Consider the following 24,414-nt stretch of genomic DNA (forward strand, 5'->3'; position numbering starts at 1 on the left):
AGTAGCAATTTCTTTTGCACAACTATTTGCACATCATGTCAGAATGCTAACATTTTTGCTTGTGTGGTAACTTTACTTGCACACTTGTTCTTTGCACAAATCGCACATCGAACGTTACGGTGTGTGAGTCCTAGTTATAAGGTGACTAAATGTAAAAAAGTATGAAGTTTATTCCAACTCTTCATTTTTCCAGTGTCTTTATTCATCTTATTTTTATTGTGTTTTTATGTAAAATCTTGATGAAAAAGTGTATGTCTAATTTGTTATGATCATGTATATTTTCTACAATTGAATAAGTTGTCAAGTTGTTAAAGTTTGTTCATAAATTAAACACAACTTAATAAAAAAAAAAACCTTTTCCCAAATCTGCCCTGAAATTTGGCATTCCTCTGTAGAACTGCTACTTTATTTAGTAGCTTCTCCCATAATGGACCAGAACTTGCCTGTGTCTTTTTTAACCAGTGTCTCCACTAAATACTGGTTTCTCCTGATCTTGGTTTCTCCTCTAATTAATTTAAGTTCTCTCTTGAATCGAACTATTGTCTCTTTTATTTGCAATATAATGTATGTGAGATAACTTTATTCCTGCAGAGACCAATTTCTATTATTGTAATTCTTAATTCCCTAATTCTGGTATCAAAGGTATTTTTGTGTGAGTCAGTTATCTGCTATTTTCCCTCTAAGGATAGCAGTTGCAGACATGTTTGCAGCTTAGCATTGTAATTCCACACTGTAAGTTGAACATCCCTGTTCCCCATCTGTGCCAGTTCCTGGGTCCATATCTCTGTAAATACCCTCATTATCCTTGTATTTCATCTAATAACCATTTCCCCCTTGGCTACCTCAGTATATGCCACAGCGGGCTTCGTTTGATGCTTTTTCGTTTGCATTGTTAATTTATACTTAAGAGGCAAATGATCACTCCCCATTTCCTCTCTTTGTGTTAGCTTATTTCCATTTAGCTCTACCGATGTGAAAATGTGATAAATTCATGAAGTTCATTACCCCCTCCTCCATGCAAAGAAATCCATTTGGCTTTGTTCCCCCGGACTGCAGGGCCACAGTTCCCACTCTGCCATGAAGGTATTCCAAAGACCTCCCAATTGTTCACTCCTGGTTCGGAGTATTTCCTCCTTGCGGGGAGTGATTTTTCCCTTTGGCCAAACACACGCTGCATCAAAATCGCCTGCTACTAGCAGGTTAGTATTCCTATCTTTTCTTAGCCATTCCTCAAAGAGTGTGGCTAACACTGCATGTAGCCTCGTCATATGGATGTTAGACTGTTTCCCATAGATTTTAACAATCAGGAGATTTGGTATTGGGGGATACATTTTAATGCATATGGCCAATATAACAGGAGAAGCTACACTAACTTCATAGTGATTGCAGTCCCATCCTAGGTCATCAGACACTGCCAGGGCCCCTTTTGGTCTACCTTGGGCACCCTGTGTAGCGTGTTTGCAGTATGTTCTAATCCTGACAACTCAAAGTTCTCCAATGCCATTGTTTCTTGTAGGATCACAATATTTTCATCTTTAAAGGGCATCAAGGTGGTATCTGTTAGACTGAGGAAGCCACATATGTTCCATTACGTTTTGTTCACGTCAATTGTTTCAAAGGTACTGCTGGCTTTGTTTAACCTTCTTAAACATTTCTATCGCTCCCTCCAGCCAAGCCCATTCATCTTCAGTTCCGAAAAACCTTTGTGGGCCCAATGTTGTGTCCATTGATCTTTGCAAGTTCTTTGTTTGTTGAATAGGATTTAAGAAGGTGTCTTTTTACACCTGTGTCAACAATTCCTCCAGGGTAAACCCCAAGGTTTTCAATGCTGCCCGATTACTCCAAATTAACAGTGCAATAAGATTTGAGGCAAAGGTACATAGTGATCTTTCCATCCGCTTTTTTGTAAAGGTCACTCTCAAAATGTCCTCTGAGCACAATGCTCTTAGTTGTGGAACAGCCTGTAAACCTTCCATCATGTTTCCCCTATTCATGTTTTCATTACTGTCTGCTCTCCACCCCATATCTGTACCTCGAAATATTTTATTTGTCGTTTTTTCCCTTTGCGGAATGGGCTCTCCTGTGTCTTTAGAAGGTTCCCCTTTATCTGCCTTGTGTCCCAATCCAATTGGCTTCTCAGCATTTGCCGTTGTTATTGGCACACCGCACCCAATTGGTTCCAGCAGTGTTTGTTCCTCCTGTAAAGCTTGTTCCCCACTAATTGCCTCTAAGGCTGATTTGTCTTGTTCAGGTCCTGGGTTGAATTAATCATACTTATCCTTCTCTTGTGCGTACAAGTAAGTAGTAATTTTCTCCTTCTCCCACTGCCTTTTTCCTTTCCTTGGTCCTCTATTTCATTTTTTTGGGAGTTTCCTCTATCTTTTTTTCCTAGTGAAATTGCACCCACAAATTGCCTTCATTTATTTCTTGTATTGGCATTTGGTGCCGGCTGTTTCTGGGATTTCTTTTGCTGTCTTTGGTTTTTCACTTTTCTTTGCAGTTTGGTAGTTTTCATCCATCCCTCTCTTTCTTGATTACCTATTAAGGTCTCCTCATTTCCTTCTGTTAGTAGTTCTTGTGTTTCCCTCTACTGTTCATCCCCTTCTATATGGTTTGCATTTAGTTGCTTCCATAAGGGGGACCGAAAGTCTGGTGTGATCCTTTCCTGTGTTACTTCTCACTCCACCAGTTCAATTTCACACCAGCCCGTACTTGTTTCTATCCATAGAGTGGGATCCATGTGCGATCTTTGTACTTCTTGTGCGTCATGATACACCTTGTCCCACCCCTTGGCGTTTCGGGAATTCACCCTTCCAGGGGAGACCTCCAAGTTTGCTGCCTGACTTTTTAATGCATGCACTAGACTCATACCTTGTTCCATTGAGTCTAATTTACCTGAGTTTCCTTGGACAGTTTCTTTGATATTATCGTAAAGGCGTAGCAGAGACTCCAACACCAGGTGTAGAGCAGAGATAGATGCTGGTCCTAGGGTATCCATTTGTTGCATTATATTAGAATCTCTTCCCATCATGATATTTCTTGGTGTGAATCAGCTTTCACTAATTGCCTGCCTCTGCCTATTCATTGGCCTCGGGTGCTCTCCACAAGGTCCTTGGATTGTACTATTTAGAGGTCTAGTATGTTGTTCCACACCCCTCACGAGCCCCTGGCGTAGCTGCATGGCTGTAGTACCTCCTTTAGGTATTACTCGATATGAACGTTCTGTTATCCCGTCCACGTCATTACACAAACGCTCAAAGGAATGATGCAGTATACTCATATCAGTAGTATTTTTTTCTTGCATCCGCTTTGCAGCACTTGTCTTATTTAGGGAAGTCATTTGGTCATTTTGTGTATGGTGGTACCCATTTGGTTGTTGATAACCTCTGCCACGTCCCTGTACCCCCAACATTAATTTTGTGTTTTGGAAGGTGACATGGGTTTTGTTGTGCAAGATAGGGATTCCCAGTAGATGTTTTATTGACTCTGTCACCACATTTCCCACCACCTCTGAGTAGAGAGGTATACTCAGTTCTTGGGGGACCGTATCCTCCATTTGCATGTTGTAGTGCGTTGAACTTAGCAGCCTTGTTCCACTGAATGACATATGTCCCTCTTACATGTGGTTTTCCATTTGCCCCGTGGTTTCCTGCACAATCGGAGATGCTAACATGCTTGCTCTCCTTTCACTTGCAACATCAAGTCCAGGGTCCGTCATCCCCCCAGCCTTCTCATAGGCTTTTAAAGCTGCTTTCCCTTTCTCTGTTATTGCAACCCTGCCGCTATGCAGGGTTAACGTCATATTTCTCGCCTTCCTGCGCGTGATGACTCCGCTCCCCAAAGAGAAAGGAAAAAAAGGAAGCCGTTACAGACCTTAGGTGGGGGCGGTGGAGGGTACACGCAGCTGCTGGTGTTCACTGTAGAGACGTTCCCAGTCTGCCTCAGCGTAGTTCGACCCGCAGTGCCTCTTCTTGAACCACTGCAAAAGTCTTGTTAGTCCGCTTCCTGCCGCGGACTGGTGCAGACTGGTCCTTTACCGGTCCTTCTTTTAAAGTGATCTGTGAGTAAAAGTACTCTGAACTCATAGCTTCAGTTCTTAAAGGGAGCCCCTCCTCCAGGAGTGTGAAGGGTGAAAAAACACTAGCAACAACAGCAAGCAGGAGAAAAAAGCAATGCACTGCACTGACTGCTTCTGACTCCTGCCAACTCCTGCTACTCTATGCCGGTAATGGTCATTTTAAATCACAAACATGAAGGCTGAGGCGCTATTGAATGATGGTTTCCTTCAATTTTTTTGTCAGTAATAAGGGACAGTTGCTAAAAAATAAATCTTTGATTCTATGGTTTTATTATCTGCAGAGAGACTGGAAATGAGACCCTGATGGACACATGATTAGCAAAATGTCAGTTCCTTCTAGACCGAAGGTAAGGCTCTAGGAATCCCACCTGATATATTGTACTGAAAAACTGAAAGATGAGCTCCTAACAGGCCCAGGGTAATGCAGAAAGGTGTCATGCTGGACATGAGTATCATGAAAAGGGAGGTACTAAGGGCTGAGGTCATGGCCAATATAGGTCCTGGTAAACTGAGATCAGTGGAAAGCGAGGCCCCATTGAACATAATCACTTAAAAGGTAGGTCCTGCTGGACTGAGAGTACCCAAACATAAGATGCAGATGGACTCAGGGCAATGACATTGAAAGGAAAGCCCTGCTTGATTAAGTATATATTGAAAGCAGGGGTTCTGTTCAACTGAGGGCATTGAATAGCAAAGCAGTAAACGAATCTGAGCTTTACAATTGATGTACTGGTGGCATTAACATGTCTGTCGGGCAAATGACACTTAAACAGAGGACCTACCTTACTTTGGAGCTGAAAATGAAGACCCTTGTTGGCAGAGAGCACTAGAAATTAAGCAGTACTCGATTATGGGCGCTGAAAAACGAGGATCTGCTGGCCTGATCACGCTAAAAGGGTAGGTCCTGCTGATCTGAGGTTGATTATATTTGAGATCCTGCCGGTCCGAGAACTCTGAAAAGTGAAGCAATGCCTGACTGCGCAGAAGGAGAAGTGACGTCTGAAGGTAATGACTAAAGCCACGCACCAATGGCTGAACTGAACCAGGTCACGAGGCGCTGCTGGGGGGGTGGGGCTGAGGGGGCTATAGCCCCAGGTCTTTTGGTTGTAGCCCCGGATAGAAGCTCAGGGATTACAACCAAAAGGATGTAGCTAGCCCCGAATCCCGCCAGTGCCAACATTAGCTTAGCCCCTGATCATTTCCAGACCTAGCAACACCCTTGTTCCTGATGTTGGCTCCCTGCTTTGCTGGAATTGATCATTTATATATTAGTTGCATGTGCAGCATATTGTTAATGAGGGCAATGGAATGGGTTGCACTGTAGGGTTATTGATAGGCTGAGACTCTAAGAAAGGAAGATAGCATGGGGACTATCAGCAAGCCTCTTAATGGGGTTTTGCAAGCAACTGCTGCATACTAGAGAGATGTCAGCACTTGCAAATGCCATTATTATGACACATGGAATACATGTCATTAAACAAGCGATATAATGGAATGAGCACAACACAGATTTACTGCTGTTTAAACATTGATTGAATGATATGAAAATGCATCTAATGAGCTTCAATTAATGTAACAAAGCCGAACCTTTCTATAAATAATATTACAGGACACATAAATGAACTCTGAATGCGCACTCTCTACGCATCTACTTCACGTCAGAATGGAAACATGAAGCTCTCGCAACTCGCCCCTTAAGTGATTTTCTGAAGGTTTGCGCAGCTGGAGTTCAACCCTGGGACGGAAGCGCTGCACAAGCTCTGCAGGGACCGGATGTGGGAGAGGCAGCAAGCCCCAGGAGCAACATGGCACGCTTCAGAAGGTGAAAAATAATTGAAAAGTAAAACATTCATGCCTCACCAATACTAGGCATTCAAAGAAGAGATCTGACAACATATGTTTGAAACATTTATACTGCTCCTCGTCCCCTTGGGTGATTAAAGAGGACATTAATAGCAATAGTTTGCATATAATGAAACAGGGGTGAGGTTAAGACATCTGCTGATTGTCTGTTCACTGGCATTCATTGTATGACAAATGCACATAATGGAGTTCCCAAGGTCAGCTAATTTATTAGGTATGGTGCACACAAAACGGTCGATTTGGACTTAAGTCTTCCAAAATCGTTCATAAATAGTTTTTACCCAAACACTTATCCCAGCGGTTTTTAACTTGTCAATATGTATTTGTGAATGATCTGGCATCATCATCCTGTTCATTTCTTGTTAATCCAACACAAATGTTCTTGACACTCCCCATGGGTTTCTCTTCCCAAACAATGTGTACATCCCACAACGCAGGCACCCCAACCACAGGGCAATGCTGACACCAAACCTAGGAGCCACAGACTCGGTTTTGAAACATAGCCACAATGAACGAGCATCTGTGTTTCTATTTATTTATTAACATTTGCATCAGAAACCTAGGCCTTCATTAGGAGTTTATGGACAATTTTCGGTATTTCTGCAGAATTACTGCCAAACTCATTTACCGTAACAGCCACTCAGTCCAGCGAAATTACTGCTAGATTACGAGTGGTGGTAACATGTTTGAATCCCTTAAACAAAGGAAAACAAATCCTTGGGCGACGAAGAAACACACATTTTGAACATTTTTGGAACATCTTGTGAACAAAGAACACGTGGAATCAAATGGAATGCGAACTAAACATTGTTTTGAATCAACACTATTAGCTCATGGGCCGATTGTTTCTTATCTTTTCAAAATTATACAAAAAGGAAAGGCATAATGAACAGCAACACAATGCATTAAAAGTCAGAGGGCTCTATTAGAGCCTTGGTGGTATCCCGGCGGTAATACTGTCAGGATACCTCCAATGGAAATAGCGCTACCGCTACTCGGTCCAGCGCTATTAGCGCCGGATCACGAGTAGCGGTGCAGCGGTAAGTTACCATTCCCCATTGGGTCCTTGTGTGACTACAGGATGCTGCCTCAGGCTGATAGCAAAGGCTGGATGGGTTAGAACAACTTACTGGTGGTAGGTTCTCCTCAATGGCGTTGAACAGTCGTAAGGGCCATTGCTGGAGCGCTCCCCCGGGACTGTGGGGCGAATGAGGACATACCTCCTTTCTTGGAAGTTCTTCTTTCCAGGCCTCAGAGGCTAGGGTTTCTGCCTTCCTACATGTGCCCTGGCCAGTGAGAGGCAGACATGGGAGTTTACTGGGTTTTAATAGGTCTATATGTATACACGCAGCTGGTTCCCCCTCTTGTCAGGAAAAACATTTCTGGCCCCCCTCTTGTCAAGGAGGGCTATCTCTAGTTTCCTCTTTGTACCTTCTTGACAGGACTCAGGAGGACATTGAAAGGGGCCCTGACGATGCACAGCCTCTTCTTTGGACCGTTATTGGATTTCTCCCTGTGGGTGCTTTCCTTTCCCTCTTGAGGTCATGCAGGGCCCACGCAGTGGATCTGAAAAGGGCCCCAGGCAGCAGTTAATTTCTTTACTTTAAGTCCCCACTCTAGGCAGAATGCAGAACCTAATGGGCAGCTTCCTTGGTAGTTACTTTTTTCTCCTTCGTTGCTCTTTATATGACTCTAGAGATGAGCCCAACCCAAGGATAACACACAGAAGGCTTCACAGCTCCCAACTTAGAGCATGGATGAGCAAGCAAGGTAGGGGGAGAAGGACCAAATGTCGGCCCTCTGGTATGCAGTGACAGTCTTGCACCCTTATCTTATGTTAGGCTATGCTACTATGCTTTGACAGTTTACCATAAGGCTATGCCACGCTTTGTTGCATGCACAGTGCTATATGCTACAGTAAGACCACCTCAGAGGACTGAGTAACAGGAAGGGGTTCTTTCAGGCTGCAGGCCAAAGATGTGAATCCCAGAGCACCCAAAGATCAGCTCTGATAGGCTCCTCAGCCAGCAGGCCAAAGTGGAGAGAACAGACAAAGAACAGAGGTTAATGTGTTCCAAAACAGCCTCAGAGTCAAGAGAAATGATGATCTGGGCAGCTTGTACACCTTAAAACCCTTTTAATAAAAACATTTCGTTACACAATATAATTTTACATCTTAACCAAGGAACAAAGGCAGGGACTTTGAAAGATAACAATCGCAGCACTGGGAGGTGGGTTTAAATCTTTGTGCCAGGGTGTAATCCTTTTTCTGGGTTGCTAAAGGACCACCTGTCAAGTGTTTTTAAGTCATTGTGAATATCCAAGGCAATTGCTGAATACTCACGGCAGCAACGTGTTACATCATGATAGGCCACCACAGCTTGAATTACGAATTAATAAAGGCCTCTAGAGTGACAGAGTGGGGAGCTCATGGTGAGTAGTGACTTATACGGAAGGTGCTGTTGATCAGTGATTATGCACAACCCATATGCAGTGGCATTATACTATCAGAGTTCATCATGAAGGCATGGATTACCACCATCCAGGGACAGCATTCCTGTCTTTTTTAAATGAAACACAAGCACAAGGTACCCTTGATGGCTAGTGCAGGTGGGCACTGGTGATGTGCTGATGGAGCTGCCAACAAGAAGGAGAATGTCTAGTAAAGGAAAAACCTAGGATTCCGAAGTTTTAAATCCCTCCTAAATTACATAAACCACTAACCATTCCAGTGAACCAACCAATAGTGTCAGGGATTGATTCCATTCTTGAGCCGCTCTCTAAATCTGCTAATTGTTACATGTAACCCTTGGTAAAGTTCATAAAGTCTTTCATTCTTGACACAACTGAAGCGATAAAGGTAGTAGAAGGCCTGGATTATGTCCCCACATGTGAGTGTCTCATGGGCCTACATAACGGCTCATTATATACCATGATCGCACAAGCTAGCACCTTATCTATACTAGAAGATGTGTTATACCCCAAATTCCGAGAAAATGAGACAGCCAACTCCTTCATTCTATGGTGTGGTGTGCACCTACAGAAAATGGGTTTGTCTTTCTACATACATTTTACCGGCAAATCCATGGGGCAGGGATGGGAGCCATGGTAGCCCTAAATTTTGTGAATTTGTTATGTGGAAAAATTAGAAGAGGCTGTTCGAACGCTAATCTGTTTCTACATCAAATAAGAGTATGGGAGTGATACATAGATGATGTGTTGGTCACTTGGCAATGGAGTAGGGATGAAGTTTGAAGATTTGTAGGATGGCTTTACGACTAAGACAAACACTTACAATTCACACCCAGCATTGGTAATAGAGAGTTACATTTTCTGGACATCACTATGTATGTTGATGTGGCTGATAAAAAATTGTGCGTGAAACCTTTTCATAAATCAACAGATAAGAATCTGTACAGTACAGTAGCTCTTATCCCAAGCATGTCAGAGACAACCTTCTGTTCGGCCAATGTTTGAGCTTAATAAGGAACAGCAGTATTAAATAGTCCAACAAATTGTAATCACAGAAACTAATTGAGTGAGGGTACCCAGCAACACTAGTCAAAAAAACTTCTGTCAGGGTGAAAAATAACAATAAGGAAGCCTTATTGGAACACTTATCTGGAGAGAAAGAACTTAACAGAATGGTCTGTGTACGTACATACACACATTTGTCAAATACGATCAAAAGAATCATGTCAGAAAATTGGAAAATTCAAATTGAAATTCAGATATGGTGGTTTACACCATACTATGTCCTTGTAATAATTTATATATTGGAAAGACAGAGTGAAAGACCAAGACATAGGCCCTCAGTACAACCTTTATGGTCTGGAAACAACGGTGGTGGTAGCACCGTACCGGCATCGTTTTCCGGATCGGCACATTCAGACCTGCTATGGCGTTAACACCATCACCGCAAAATGACCCCCAGGGTGCTACCACACCCGGTAGCCCTGTCACAGCAAACAGCGGGACGATACGTCGGATGTCCCTGAATTACCGGGAAAGTGGTATACCGTGTATATTACGAGTACCACGTACACGGAAACTCCGCTATAAAAATGGTGGTAGCACTGTGACCGCCTTGCCTGTAATACCGGCACCGCGGGCCAAGCGTTAAACAGTGCCAGATGAGAAGCAATAGGCCACAGGTGTGCAAAATTAGCCTAGCTGCACACAATTGGCCACTGGGACCCTACAAAAGGACCACACCCAACCCACCTCCGAACACAACCATGCTGGCAGCCGGTCTAGCAGCAATTGGGATGGGGAACCTGTAAGCAGAAATGGAGTTAGAAACAGCATTGAGGAGAAGGAGGCGGCATAGGCACAGGAGGCAAATGAGGAACCCGGTGCCCATCCCAAACATCATTGTACAGTAAGGTGGCTGCCTGTGTGGTGGTACACAGGCAGCCACCAATACCCTGCATCAGGGCCTCATGCTGGAAACTGACCCCAAGTCAATATACCGGCTTGACAGGGCCACAATATTATCAATCGTCACCCTCATCCATGACGACATCTGCAGCATAATCAACATCCAGACTGCAATTCCAGCCTTGCTAAAGGTAGTGTTTATACTGCATTTCCTTGCAACTGGCACCTATCAGCACACCCTTGGTGAGCTGCAAGGGCTGTCTCACTCCTGTTTTTCAAGGATACTGCTCCTGGTACTGGATGCGCTGCTGCACCATGTGTCAGACCACATTTCCCTACCCCGAACCCCTGCACAGGTCAATGCCACCAAAGTGGCCTTCCATGCCCTGCCGGCATGCCCAATTGCATTGGTGCCTTAGATTGCACCCATGTGAAGTTGACTGGCAGACATGTAATTGAGGCGGACTATCGAAATCGGAAACATTTCCACTTCCTGAACGTGCAGATGGTCTGTGAAGCACAACAACTCATCACGCATTGCTGTGCACGTTTCCCGGGGTCGACACATGACTCAATGGTATTGCGGAACTCCACGTTGCTAGGGTACATGGCATGTTACTTGGAGAACGGACCTGGCTGTTGGGTGAGTAGAATGACCAATGCATCACCTCTGTGTAGCTGGGGGGGCAATAGACACTCACCAGAGTTCACCCAGCTTACCATAGCAACAGGGGCATAGGAGACACAAAGAATCTGGAAGGTACAGGGGACAACTTGGTGACTTTGCTACAGACAGAAACCAACCCATATTTAAGCCAACATAAGGCAAGGCCAACCGAGTGCCAAAGTCTTCGTAGCTCTACAAATAACAGGTGTTATTGTTGCCCAATTCACTGGTACTTAGTTCTGGTACTTGTTCTTTATTTTATTCCATGTACACACACCGTGTGGGCACTACACAACCATACAATCTGCACGCACCATGTGCATGCCATATTTATGACTCTCCACACATTGTGCTTGCACCATTCAAAAACGTCTGCACCCCCCATTTATGCAACACAACTACAGTTCTACGCATGCTGTATCATCTTCTCTATCTACATCGGGTGCACATACCGGTTTCACAGCACAAACCATGCATGCATTATACCCACCGTTCTACAAACACCTTGTGCATGATTCCTACTCCTTACTGCGAACATTGCTTACCTCTGCAGGCCTGTTGTGATTGGTCCATCGAGCTCTCTAAACAATCATCATGTGCACCATACCTACGATTCCTCACACACAGTGTGTACCACACCAACCAGTCTGTACACACACTATGTGGGCAGCACACCAACTGCTAAGCAAGCAGCGTGCATGCAATATTCTCAGCTCTCTGCACACATTATGTGCAGCACACCAGCTGCTCTGCAATCAGAATGTGAACCATATCTATCTCTTTGTGTATACCTTATGTGCCTAATACCTAATTACTGCTCTGCACACACAAAGTGCACTTTATTGATATTTGTACACAGGGGTCAAATCCTAAAAATTAAAGTGGGGGGACTAATCAACACACGCAATGGGATGTGACGTTGCCAGAAATTAGCATATCAAAGTGAAATATGTGCATTTCATTTCATTGGCTTTGCCTAATCACCCAAATTGAACAGAACGAATGGCATTTGCCTTTCATAACCTCAACACACACACAAAACCAAGACAGGATATTTTCTCCTAATAGTGTTTTTTAAAACGTTAATATGTGTGCATGTTTTAAACTCCAAGAACCAATACACGTTTTCCCTGGGACTTGCAGTATCAAAGTGGGATGTTTCACCTTTAGTTGTTTGTTATTTTTTATCAGGTTATATAGTGCAGTGGTGAAGTGTCCAGCCTACATACCTGACGACTGTGGTTTGATCCCCGAGGTCTGCTTTCATTCATAAATTGAAAGAGGATATCCAATGCTTCTCTTTTAGCTAGGGGAGACACCCTCTGAATAAAGAGGGGGGACTCCGTCCCCCCACATGTACCTGTTTCTACACTCGCCATGTGTGCATCATACCTACCACACTGTACAAATCAAAGGCCCCATCCCTACTCTGTTCACAATACAAAATTAATATTTTTGTATTTATATAGCGCTTTTGCCAAAGCGCTGCACATAGATCATTTACATGTAATTACTATCACCCAACCGAAATTGATACACATCTATCCATTTCAGAAGGATAAAAGACTGAGTTGGCCTCTCAGGGATTCCAACCTGCAGATTCCACACAGATTTCTGCAGCGAGCGTGCAACCCGTCGAACTATTTTACCGGCCATATACCTACATTTATGCAGACACCAAATATATACACTACCTGCCACAATGTACTTGCACCATACCTACCATTCTATACAGACATTATGCATCAGACCTACCTCTCTAGCTATGCAGAGGCCTTGTGTGCACCACCCATTCACCCAGCTGCTCACATTGTGTGCTGCATTCCCCACCATAAACAAAGCAACCACCACACACACCATGTGTGCACCCTCCGTACCCCTTTGTACACCCCCTTGTGTGGACCATAGATGCCACTTTACAAAACATATGTGTGCAACGTCCCCATACCGCTGCACAGTGAACTCCATCAGATCCACCCCTGCTGCATGCACTACCGGAAAACATGTTTATTTGACATCATGTGTGTATTTTGTGTAGAGCTCAATGCTGCCAGGAGGCCGCTTTAAAGCCTCAAACATCTATTTTAATTTTATTTATTTTATTGGACATTTGTATGGCGCTTATATATGATTCCAGGCGCAACAAGACAAGATGAGGGGGGACATGGGAATCAAAAAGTAGAAAAACAAAAATGGTTATATTGGCCTTGTGACAATCCTACCGTGCAAGTGCATGGCAATGTGGTAAGTGCAAGGAGGAGGGGTTAGAGGAAGAAGTGCAGGAGTGGGGTACCCCCAGTGTAGAGGCTGGCAAGTACTGGACTCGCCAAGGTGGCAAGTGCCAGGGAAAGGAGAGGAGGGAGGGTGAGTGTGGTGGACCGGGAGGACCAAGTTGGGTTAGTCCGGGAAATTGACACTGAGGGCAGGTGCAGGCAAGGGATTCCGGGGGGACTGGTAGGAGGTGGTCTGGCCCCTGTATGACTCTGAAGGGACCATACCACAGTCACAGCAGGAGATGGAAAGTTAGCAAGGGAGGGGGAGAGGGAAGTAAGAGGAGAAAAGGAAAGTCTTGAGAAGTTTCCGTAACCTAAGAAGATCCGGCTCAAGTCTGGGGGGGCTTTCCAGAGGGAGAAGCCAGCCAAGGAAAGGGATCTACCGCCCAGTCTCTACTTGGAGTAGCGTTTGACCTGCAGAGAGCTTGTGCCAGAAGACCGAAGGACTCTGGCCGGGAGATATTTAGGGAGGGAAAGCTGGATGTAAAGAGGTTCCAGGCCCCAGACTCCTTGTGGATGCTGCAAAGGGTCTTGAATGTTATCCTTGTGGTCACTGAGAGCCAGTGGAGAGATTTTAGGGCTGGAGAGATGCAGTCCCTGGGCTTGAGGCCAAGTATAAATCTTGCAGTCCTATTCTGGATTAGCTGAAGGGGGTGAAGTGTGGAAAGAGGCAGGTTGAGGAAGAGGCTGTTGTAGTAGTCTAGCCTAGAGAGAACCAGGATTCTGAAGATGATGAGCTTCTGGGGGAAGGTAGGAAAGGTAGAATGCCCCTGAGGAGATGCAACTGACAATTGGACTTCTTGGCAATGTTCATTATGTGAGGAGAGAAAGAGAGAGAGGAGTCAAAAATGATCCCAAGGTCTTTTGCCTCACAAGTGGGAGTTATGCCAGAGAGTGGGGTTGAAACAAGAGGCATGCGTCCCAATGGGAAGGGTCTCTATTTTACTGGCATTAAGGCAGAGATCATTGGCAGAGCACCATGCTTGAATATCAGTCAGGTAGTTAGGGATGAAGGAGGAGGAGGAGTTAGAGGAAGGCAGCTTGAAACAGAGCCATGTGTCATCTGCGTAACACTGGAAATGAGGGGAGAAAGCTGAGGTCAGGTGGGCTAGAGGGGCCAGGTAGATGTTGAAGAGCCAAGATGATAGGATAGAGCCCCGAGGGACACTACAGTTAGAGAGTTAGGTGGGGGACAGAAAAAGGGCCCATTTGCACTTGGGAAGGTCTGTTTGTAAATAAGGAGGTGAGCCATGCCAGTGCCCAGTCCGTGATGCCAAGGGTATCACGGAGACTGTTTATGAGTGGTTGACTCTGTCAAAAGCAGAAAAGAAATCGAGGAGGATCAGAACAGAGGGAGTGTTAGAGTCCAGGTTAGAGATAAGGTCTTCACAGGTGTTCAGGAGAGCAGTTTCCATCCCTGTGGTAGCCCTAAAACTGGACTGGTGTCATGGAGGCAGCCAGCCATTTCGATGTGGAGGGTCAGGTGGAGGATGATCAGCTTCTCCATGAGTTTGCTCAAAAATGTAATCAGGAAGTGAACAAGAGGGGCATAAAATAAGAATAGTTTGTGTCCTTAAGTAGCGCTTCAGGCCATGTCCTTACCATTACTAAGCACTGTGTTATTTTTTTCCCAATTTATTTATACTACATTTATTCACCCCTGAAGGACAAATGGATGTGTCGGCGAAAAGAGCTTGAGTACGCCAGTTCTGAGGATCATGATTTCTGATCTCGATGGCACAGCGTTCCAGTGGGGGAGGCGTGGTGGTCTAGAGTAGCGATGTACCCCGAAAAGGAGCATGGGGGAAACCAGCTGGTTTTGGGAAGCCGACTTTGGGCATCTGGTGGGTGGTAGACAGGCAGAGCTTTGTCCAGATAACAGAGCGCCTAACTGTAGATAGCTGTAGGTTAGGTAACACATATGATACTACAATCTGTTGATGTTGGTTGGTTGTTCGGTAGCCAGCGGGCTGCTTTTACGGCACAGGGAATATGAGCCATTCCCTTCAGTCCGAAGCTGAGGCAAAAAGAGTAGCTCACTGAGCAGTGAAACACAGGAGTCAGACACGCAAGTAAAGACATTAACTTTAGGGTTGGTTGTACAAAGGGGAGCTCGCCAGTTTTTACACAAATTGCACTCGCTATGAGTGCGGCAGGCATCATAATGCAACGTGAGAATATCTATGTATTTTCCGACGGGGATTACTACTGACCTTTACCAATAGCTCCCGTCTCGCCAATGAAACACAATCTTTTCAAGTAAGCACTGCCTAGACAGGATTTCGCTGCGCTGCGTGATCTCTGGCCTGAGCACACGTCGCTGCCTGCTTGCCTCATCAACGCGTCACTCAGCTCAGCAGCAGCAGTCAGAACGGCACTGATCAGTGTTAGGAAAGATTTCATAATTGTAGGTAATTTTCCTTCCATGTGGCAACCCCCAAACTTTTTGCTGTTGTTTTACACCCTGATCGAGACTTTGCCGGAGAAGCGCAGCCTTCTGCCGCACTCCTCTGGGCTTTCGCTCCATTCTTACGGGGAAACTGACATGCCCTTAAGACAGTCAGTACTGGGAGACTTTGTTTCCCTTAGTCCTGTCCTCATGTTGCAGCTTTTGAGCAACATGAAACAAGAGTGCACCGTAACTTACATTACCGCGCTCTTGGGTCTCTAGTCATTCCAATGGCCCTAGAAATGCTCGCTGGACTTATCATGAAATGTGCAAGTGTGTCACGGATGGGACTGGTGGCAGCTATCGTTTCTTTGTGTTTTGAACCCCTTTTGGCCATGTTAACCGCGCTTCCCGCGTTTGGCCCAAATGGGTGGCCTGGCCTCCAAAATGGCCATGCCACGAGGTTCTTTGTCCTGTCCGCTGGCCGTCTTGCCCCTTCACCTTTGCCCAGGTCGAGCCGACCCAGGGCAGTCCTTATTTGGTCATGCACTTTCCCGCGAAACACAACGCTTTCGCGGGCTTCTGCATGTCTTGTGTGTGCCTCCAGGATGTGGGCTGGATGTCTGTTCCCAATACACATCCTGGGTGCCAGAGTGTCTAGAGCATGGGTGCACAACATACGGCCCGTGGGCCAGTTGCGGCCTGCCATGCTCTTTTGTCCGGCCCGTGAGGCACAAACACTTTCCTAATAGAGGACGGTCCGCAAGCAGCATCGGCCGCCCTCCATTAGGAAAGTCTTTGTTGTCTTCCGGGCCGGACAAAACACTGGCCCTCATTGGCTCAGCACACACGCAGCACATCACTCCTACGAGCCACGTAGTGCGTGTGTGCTGCACCAATGGAGTGCCAGCACTACGGCTGGCGTGGCAGTAAGGCTTGATGCCGGAAGGCATTTCAGCCTTGGACCACGCCAGCCGTAGTACCCCTCTGCTTACCTCGGCAGCGTTCCAGCTAGCCTGCTTTCCAGCACGTCCGGTAAGTGGTCTGTTTGTGTTTGTGTGTCGGGTCTGTTTTGCTGTATGTTTGTGTTGTGTATGTTGAGATGCGGGGGTGGGGTGTGGGGGAGGGTGTCGGATGGGTATGAATGTTTGGATTTTAATTTTTTTGTGTGTATGTTGAGATGCTGGGTGGGGGGTATCGGATGTGTATGAATGTTTGGATTTTAATGTTTTTGTTGTGTATGTTGAGATGCGGGGGTTGGGAGGTGTCGGATGTGTATGAATGTTTGGATTTGAATGTTTGTTGTGTGTATGTTGAGATGCGGGGCTGGGGGGGTGTCGGATGTGTATGAATGTTTGGATTTTAATGTTTTTTGTGTGTATGTTGAGATGCGGGGGTGGAGGTGGTGTCGGATGTGTATGAATGTTTGGATTTTAATGTTTTTTGTGCGTATGTTGAGATGCGGGGGTGAGGGCGGTGTCAGATGTGTAGGAATGTTTGGATTCAAATGTTTTTTGTGTGTATGTTGAGATGCGGGGATGGGGGTGTGTGGGGGGTGTCGGATGTGTATGAATGTTTGGATTAGAATGTTTTTTGTGTGTATGTTGAGATGCGGGGGTGGGGGGGTGTCGGGTGTGCATGAATGTTTGTTTTGGAGTGTAAGTGCGGTGTATGTTGAGATGCAGGGTCTGTATGTGTGCATGCTTGCTAGGTTGTATGCTGATTTGGGGGTGGGGGGTGCTGGTCTGTATGGGTGCATGTTTGAGAGTGTGCTGAGTTGGGGGGTGGGGGGTTTGGGTCTGTATGGGTGCTTGTTTGAGAGTGTGCTGATATAGGGGGTGGGGGTTCGGGTCTGTATGGGTGCATGTTTGAGAGTGTGCTGATTTGGGGGGTGGGGGTTCAGGTCTGTATGGGTGCTTGTTTGAGAGTGTGCTGAGTTGGGAGGTGGGGGGTTTGGGTCTGTATGGGTGCTTGTTTGAGAGTGTGCTGATTTGGGGGTTGGGGGTTCGGGTCTGTATGGGTGCATGTTTGTGTGTGTGCTGAGTTGGGCGGTTGGGGGTTCGGGTCTGTATGGGTGCATGTTTGTGTGTGTGCTGAGTTGGGGTGGTGGGTTTGGGTCTGTATGGGTGCTTGTTTGAGAGTGTGCTGATTTGGGGGGTGGGGGGTTTGGGTCTGTATGGGTGCATGTTTGTGTGTGTGCTCAGTTGGGGGGGTGGGGGATTCGGGTCTGTATGGGTGCATGTTTGTGTGTGTGCTCAGTTAGGGGGGTGGGGGGTTCGGGTCTGTATGGGTGCATGTTTGAGAGTGTGCTGATTTGGGGCTTGGGGGTTCGGGTCTGTATGGGTGCATGACTGTGTGTGCTGAGTTGGGGGTGGGGGGTTCGGGTCTGTATGGGTGCTTGTTTAAGAGTGTGCTGAGTTGGGGGGTGGGGGGTTCAGGTGTGTATGGGTGCATGTTTGTGTGTGTGCTGAGTTGGGGGGAGGGGGGTTTAGAGTTGGGGGGGTGGCGGCTTCGGGTCTGTATGGGTGCTGGTTTGTGTGTGCTGATTTGGGGGCTGGGGGTTCAGAGTTGGGGGGTGGGGGGTTCGGGTGTGTATGGGTATATGCTTGTGTGTGTGCTGAGTTGGGGGTGGGGGGTTTGGGTCTGTATGGGTGCTTGTTTGAGAGTGTGCTGATTTTGGGGTTGGGGGTTTGGGTCTGTATGGGTGCATGTTTGTGAGTGTGTTGAGTTGGGGGGTTGGGGGTTCGGGTCTGTATGGGTGCATGTTTGTGTGTGTGCTGAGTTGGGGGATGGGGATACGGGTCTGTATGGGTGCTTGTTTAAGAGTGTGCTGAGTTGGGGGGTGGGGGGTTCGGGTCTGTATCGGTGCATGTTTGAGAGTGTGCTGATTTGGGGGGTGGGGTTTTGGATTTGGGGGACTGGGGGGTTCGGGTCTGTATGGGTGCTGGTTTGTGTGTGCTGATTTGGGGGGTGGGGGTTCGGAGTTGGGGGGTGGAGGGTGCCAGGATGAATAACATCAGAGACAACGGGCAGCCTTGCCTGGTGCCCCGTAGGATCACCCAGGCAGGTGAAATGTGTTTGCCAGTGCGAACCCTGGCCACTGGCCTGATGTATAGCAACTGCACCCAGTGTATAAATCCCGGGCCAAACCCAAATCGGCATCACCACGTAGATCTGTAATAGCTTGTTTTGTTCCTCTCCCTCCTTTCTCCTCCCATCTCCCTCACCTTGTGTAATTCTCCGGCTCTACCAGAAATGTTGTCAGGCCTAGGACGGTAGTCACCTGTCTGTTCCCATTTCCTTCTTATCTGTGTCGCTAGGCCGAGTACGATAGTTAATTTCGTATTCTTGTTGTTCATGGCCTGTAAGAATGTTTTGTATTTTCCCTTGTTCCCTCCCTTGTCGAGAAGCGCTTTGAAACACATTGTGTATAGGCGCTATATAAATAAACTTAAATAAACTATCATAGCATATCATTAGAGATGTTGGGCCAGAGTGTCAAGGGTCAGCAGTGGGTGTGGTTTATTTGTACATTCCTAAAGCTTTCAAAACCGGCTGCAGCCTTTTCTAGTATGGTCCTGGATGATGTCTGCTCCTGTAATTTTGCAACTAAACCTCGATCAAGCGTTTGAGACCCATTGAGTGTGGGTAATTGTTACCTTTCTACAACCCCATCAAGCATTGTTCAGGGGGATAGATGCACAATGCAATAGATTAGAGAAGGTAACTGCTCTTTGAGGGCAAGCTTAACTGCAAAAGGACACTTGCTGCACACTACCCATACATTCAAGTGGACAGTTTGAGTTATTTGATCCAGATTTTGTGGAAGGAAATGGCTTGCAATATTCAAACTGGTTGTACTCCCAGAAGAACCTATTTCCCTGGCGCAATATGGTAGAGCTCCTGTCAGTTTTGCCCTGGCCAGGAAGAAACTGAGATCAGTTTCTTTGTATGTTCACTAAAGTAATTGGTCATCCTGTGATAATTCCTTTCAAAAGCCCATAATTTGGCAACAGCTTGTGCTTTGAAATGTTATTTTTTTTTAAAGAATGTCCTCAATTTCCACCTTAATCTCAAACATAGCAGGTTGATATGCCATGCAGCCCGCTATTCCTGACAGTATCCATCAATAAGTGCATGAAAATGTATGCTGGCTATGTTCTTTATCTGATCTTGTTCTTTTGTCGCTTCTAGGATTCTCAAAAAAGTATATAATTTGTATATACTCTAGACTAGGACCGTCGTAGTGGGAGCATAACAGTGAAGTTCGTATCGTTATCTAAAGATGTCCCTGCCAATGTTCAGTGCAGTAAAAAAAAGAAAGATTGACCAGGAGCACTGTCAATTTAAGGATGAGTGGACTGAGAAGTTTTTTTTCATCGAGTCCAAACCTAATGTGTACTCGTGTCTCATTTGTCTCGAACGCATAGCAGTCCCCAAGGAATATAATATCCGCTGCCATTGTGAAACTAAGCATTCACAATATAAGGATTTGCAGGGGGAAGCGAGAATTAAGAAAGCTGGGGAGCTAAAAACACAGCTGACTAAGCAACAGGGTGTTTTTGCCCAGAAAAAAAAGAATCTGAATGTGCCACCTTTGCGAGTTATAAGGTATCACAGCTTATTGCAAGGTCAGCACGTCCTTTCACAGATGGGGATTTCGTTAAAGACTGCCCGATGGAGATTTGCGAGGCAGTGTGTAAAGAAAAAAAAGATTCTTTTACAAATGTTCCCCTTTCACGTATGAGTATCCAGCGGCGTATTGTAGATATGGCTGACAATTGTTAAAGCCAACTGAAAATGCGGTGTAAGGATGTCAAGTTCTTTTCAGCTGCCCTTGATGAGAGCACAGATGCAAGTGACACAGCCCAACTCTTAATTTTCATTCGGGGGGTCGATAATCAATGCAAAGTATTTCAGGAACTGGCTTCCCTGGTATCTTTGCATGGCAGGACTACTGGTGCTGACATTTTTAATGCCTTTCAAAAAGTCATCGATGATTTAAATTTGCCATGGGATGCTTTGGTAGGCGTGACGACTGATGGGGCGCCAGCCATGGTTGGGGAGCAAAATGGGTTTATTGGCTGCTTGAAAAGGCACTTGGGCGAGAAGGCTGTCCATTAAAAAAATTATCACTGCATCATCCACCAGGAGGCATTATGTGCAAAACATTTGAAATTCACTAAAGTGATGGACTTTGTTGTGTAAACGGTTAATTTTGTCTGTGCACGCTCTTTAAATCACCGATGGTTTCAGGCGTTTTTAGAAGAGGTAAAGGCGGATTATGGTGATGTCCTATAACACACCGATGTCCGATGGCTTAGTCGTGGCAATGTGCTGAAGCGATTCTTTGCTTTACGGCACGAAATAAAAGCATTCCTTGATGAAAAGGGAATGGACACTTCTGTCATGCAAGATTTTGACTGGGTAGCTGACTTTGCTTTTCTGACTGACCTGACAGGCCATTTCAATGATTTAAATTTAAAGTTGCAAGGAAGCGAAAATCTCATATCGGATCTGTTTGAGGCAGTTTGTACCTTTGAAATAAAGTTAAGGCTTCTGACAGCCCAACTGGAGAAACGGATGCTGGTACACTACCCCACATGTGCAGAGGTTTTCCCCCATGACAAGTATGTAGGATGGTATCGGCATGTGAAGGTCCTGAAGGAACTGCAAAATGTTTTTGAGAATCGTTTCTCACAATTCAAATCCCAGCGAGCCACTTTTAAACTTTTTGCAGACCCTTTCTCTGCTGATGTTGACAGTGTGCAACCTGAACTGCAACTGGAACTGATTCGACTTCAGGGCTGTAGTGCCCTCAAAAATAAGCACAGAGAGATGCCTTTATTAGTCTTCTATCAGTCTCTGGACACTGCTCAATTCCCCAATCTGTCACGGGAAGCATTAAAGATGGTTTCTATGTTTGGCAGTACTTACATTTGTGAGCAGGTTTTTTCACAAATGAAACTACATAAATCCAGCCTAAGGACAAGACTAACTGACCAACATCTCCATGCTATCCTGAGAGTAGGAACAACCTCACTGGATCCCGAGATCCAGAAACTGACAGCTGAGAAACGCTGCAATGTTTCTCACTGATCAACTATGTCTGGTTCACTGTTTCTTCCTGTATGATTTGGGGAAATGTATAGTACAAAATGTAAGTTTTAAATACAAATAAAATGGTACACCTCCAAAAAGGTGTTTTTTCCAACTGTCATAGTGTTTGGTTGGGGGTGGGGGGTGCCATGGGGCATAGTGTTTGGTTGAGAGGTGGGGGCCATAGGGCATAGTGTTTGGTTGAGGGGTGAGGGGGCCATGGGGCATAGTGTTTGGTTGGGGGTGGGGGCCATGGGGCATAGTGTTTGATTGGGTGTTGGTGGCGGGGGCCATGAGGCATAGTGTTTGGTTGAGGGGTGGGGGCCATGGGGCATAGTGTTTGGTTGAGGGGTGAGGTGGCCATGGGGCATAGTGTTTGGTTGGGGGTGGGGGCCATGGGGCATAGTGTTTGGTTGGGTGTTAAGGGTGCCATGGGGCATAGTGTTTGGTTGGGGTTGAGGGTGCCATGGGGCATAGTGTTTGGTTGAGGGATGGGGGCCATGGGGCATAGTGTTTGGTTGACGGGTGGGGGTGCCATGGGGCATAGTGTTTGGTTGAGGGGTGGGGTGCCATGGGGCATAATGTTTGGTTGGGGGTGAGGGTGCCATGGGGCATAGTGTTTGTTTGGGGGTGAGGGTGCCATGGGGCATAGTGTTTGGTTGAGGGGTGGGGGCCAATGGGCATAGTGTTTGGTTGGGAGTTGAGGGAGCCATGGGGCATAGTGTTTGGTTGGGGGTGAGGGGGCCATGGGGCATAGTGTTTGGTTGAGGGGTGGGGGCCATGGGGCATAGTGTTTGGTTGGGGGTCGAGGGAGCCATGGGGCATAGTGTTTGGTTGGGGGTGAGGGGGCCATGGGGCATAGTGTTTGGTTGGGGGTGGGAGCCATGAGGCATAGTGTTGCACTCCAAGAGTGAACCCAATAATAAAGCTAAAACAAGCACAGTTAGGAGATGTACATCCTTTGCTTTTTGAGGAAACCTGACTCAACGAAGGCCATACCCCTCTTGGGCAACCCAAACAGCAAACTATAGCAGTCCAAAATAACGGAATGTCCAATCTAGGGTCAATAAAATATATATAAGTTAATTACACAGACGAGATACAATAACTAAATAAAAATAAATTATAACAATGGAAAATGTCTAGTACAAAATGTAAGTTTGAAATGCAAATAAAAATCGTTACCCCTCAAAAACATATTCTTTTTCCATGTGTTTAATACAAATTGGGGGTTTAAAAAGCCGCCTGCCACGGCCCGCCTACCGCCCCGCCCACATTTACTTTTCGGCCCACTATAGTCCTCATGTAAGGTACTTTCGGCCCTCTGTCAAAATCAGTTGTGCACCCCTGGTCTAGAGTGTCTTGAATGCCTGGGACCACCGTGGTCTGTGATAGGTCCACGTATGGTGTGAGTGTTTTGTGATCAGATCTCCCATTGGGTCTTCTCCGTTTTGACGCGAAGGGAACTCTGAATAAGAGGAGGCTGGAAACACCACTACCATGTCGATCACCTGAGTTCTCACAAACAAAGGATAAGGAGCCAAGTATCCTGCAACTAAGAAGCTGAGTCGAGGAATCGCTGGTGACCCGCTGAAGGTTTGGCACCCTGCACTGCTGTCGTCCTGTGAGACCCCTCTGCCTCTGATCGAATGAGAAGGCCTGTCCTGGCGCTTCGACCCTTTAGAATAGTGGGAACAACTATTCTCGGCATCTTCACCAACTCCTATACGTAAGCCTTCAGAAGCGTCCCTGGGCCATCCAGTGGACGGACCAGTCTACACAGGAACCTTGCTCTGTCCCCGCCGTCTGACTGCTGCTGAAATCCGAGCCCTCGACGCTCTCACACGATTCGTACAATTGGCGTTCCCAGGTCTGAAGTGAGACGTGTACATTGGGCCTGAAATACAAGCGGTTGCCGAGTTGCCCTGCTGTGGTAACAAACCTGTGCCTGTTCGCTGCATTTAGGACATCCTCGACCCTGACTCCTGCTGTCACGGAATCTACACGGCGTCGAGACATCCTGCTGATCGCATCTGAACCTGCCAGTACCGAAACGGAACCGGAGAAGCCGGGGTCTGCCTGCATTGGGGACCGGTGAGTAGTCAATACCCTAACCGGTCGCCCTCCCGCAGGAGCCTGTGGCTCTCCACCGCTGTCGTAAACAGCAACCCTTTTCCACACTCGCGCCCTCCTTCTGCCCACAAGTGGAGGCCGCGCTTGAGTAGCGGGGAACTGTTCATCATCGTTTTGTTGACCTCTCTGAACTGCCTGATCTCCCTGAACAGACTCTCCTTTGCCCGTTGGCACCCGCGTGTGCAGGTACTTTTGAGCACAAGGCTCCACTCTTCGTAGGGCTCAGACTTCCTTCTAGTTAGGTGGCCTCTGATGTCGAACTGGGTCTACGGATTACTTGCACTGCCTGTTTTCCTCCCCATCTAGGTGGTCTGCATATTTTGTGCTTCTAACGCTTTAGACCCCTTGGTCTTGTATATATATTGCATTGCTTGTGATGTGTTGGTTTATTGGAGTTTTACCGTGATTCTTTACTATGGTCGAAGTTACAAAGGCCTTGTAATAAATGTGTCTATATTTTTAATATAACATCTGTCGGGAGTAATTTGTAAGCGTCCTTGCTTTGTGTGCTCATTGCGGGCTTTCAGTCACC

This window comes from Ambystoma mexicanum, chromosome 2q, assembly GCF_040938575.1.
Source record: "Ambystoma mexicanum isolate Mex_15411 chromosome 2q, UKY_AmexF1_1, whole genome shotgun sequence".
In the NCBI taxonomy this organism is placed as follows: Eukaryota; Metazoa; Chordata; class Amphibia; order Caudata; family Ambystomatidae; genus Ambystoma; species Ambystoma mexicanum.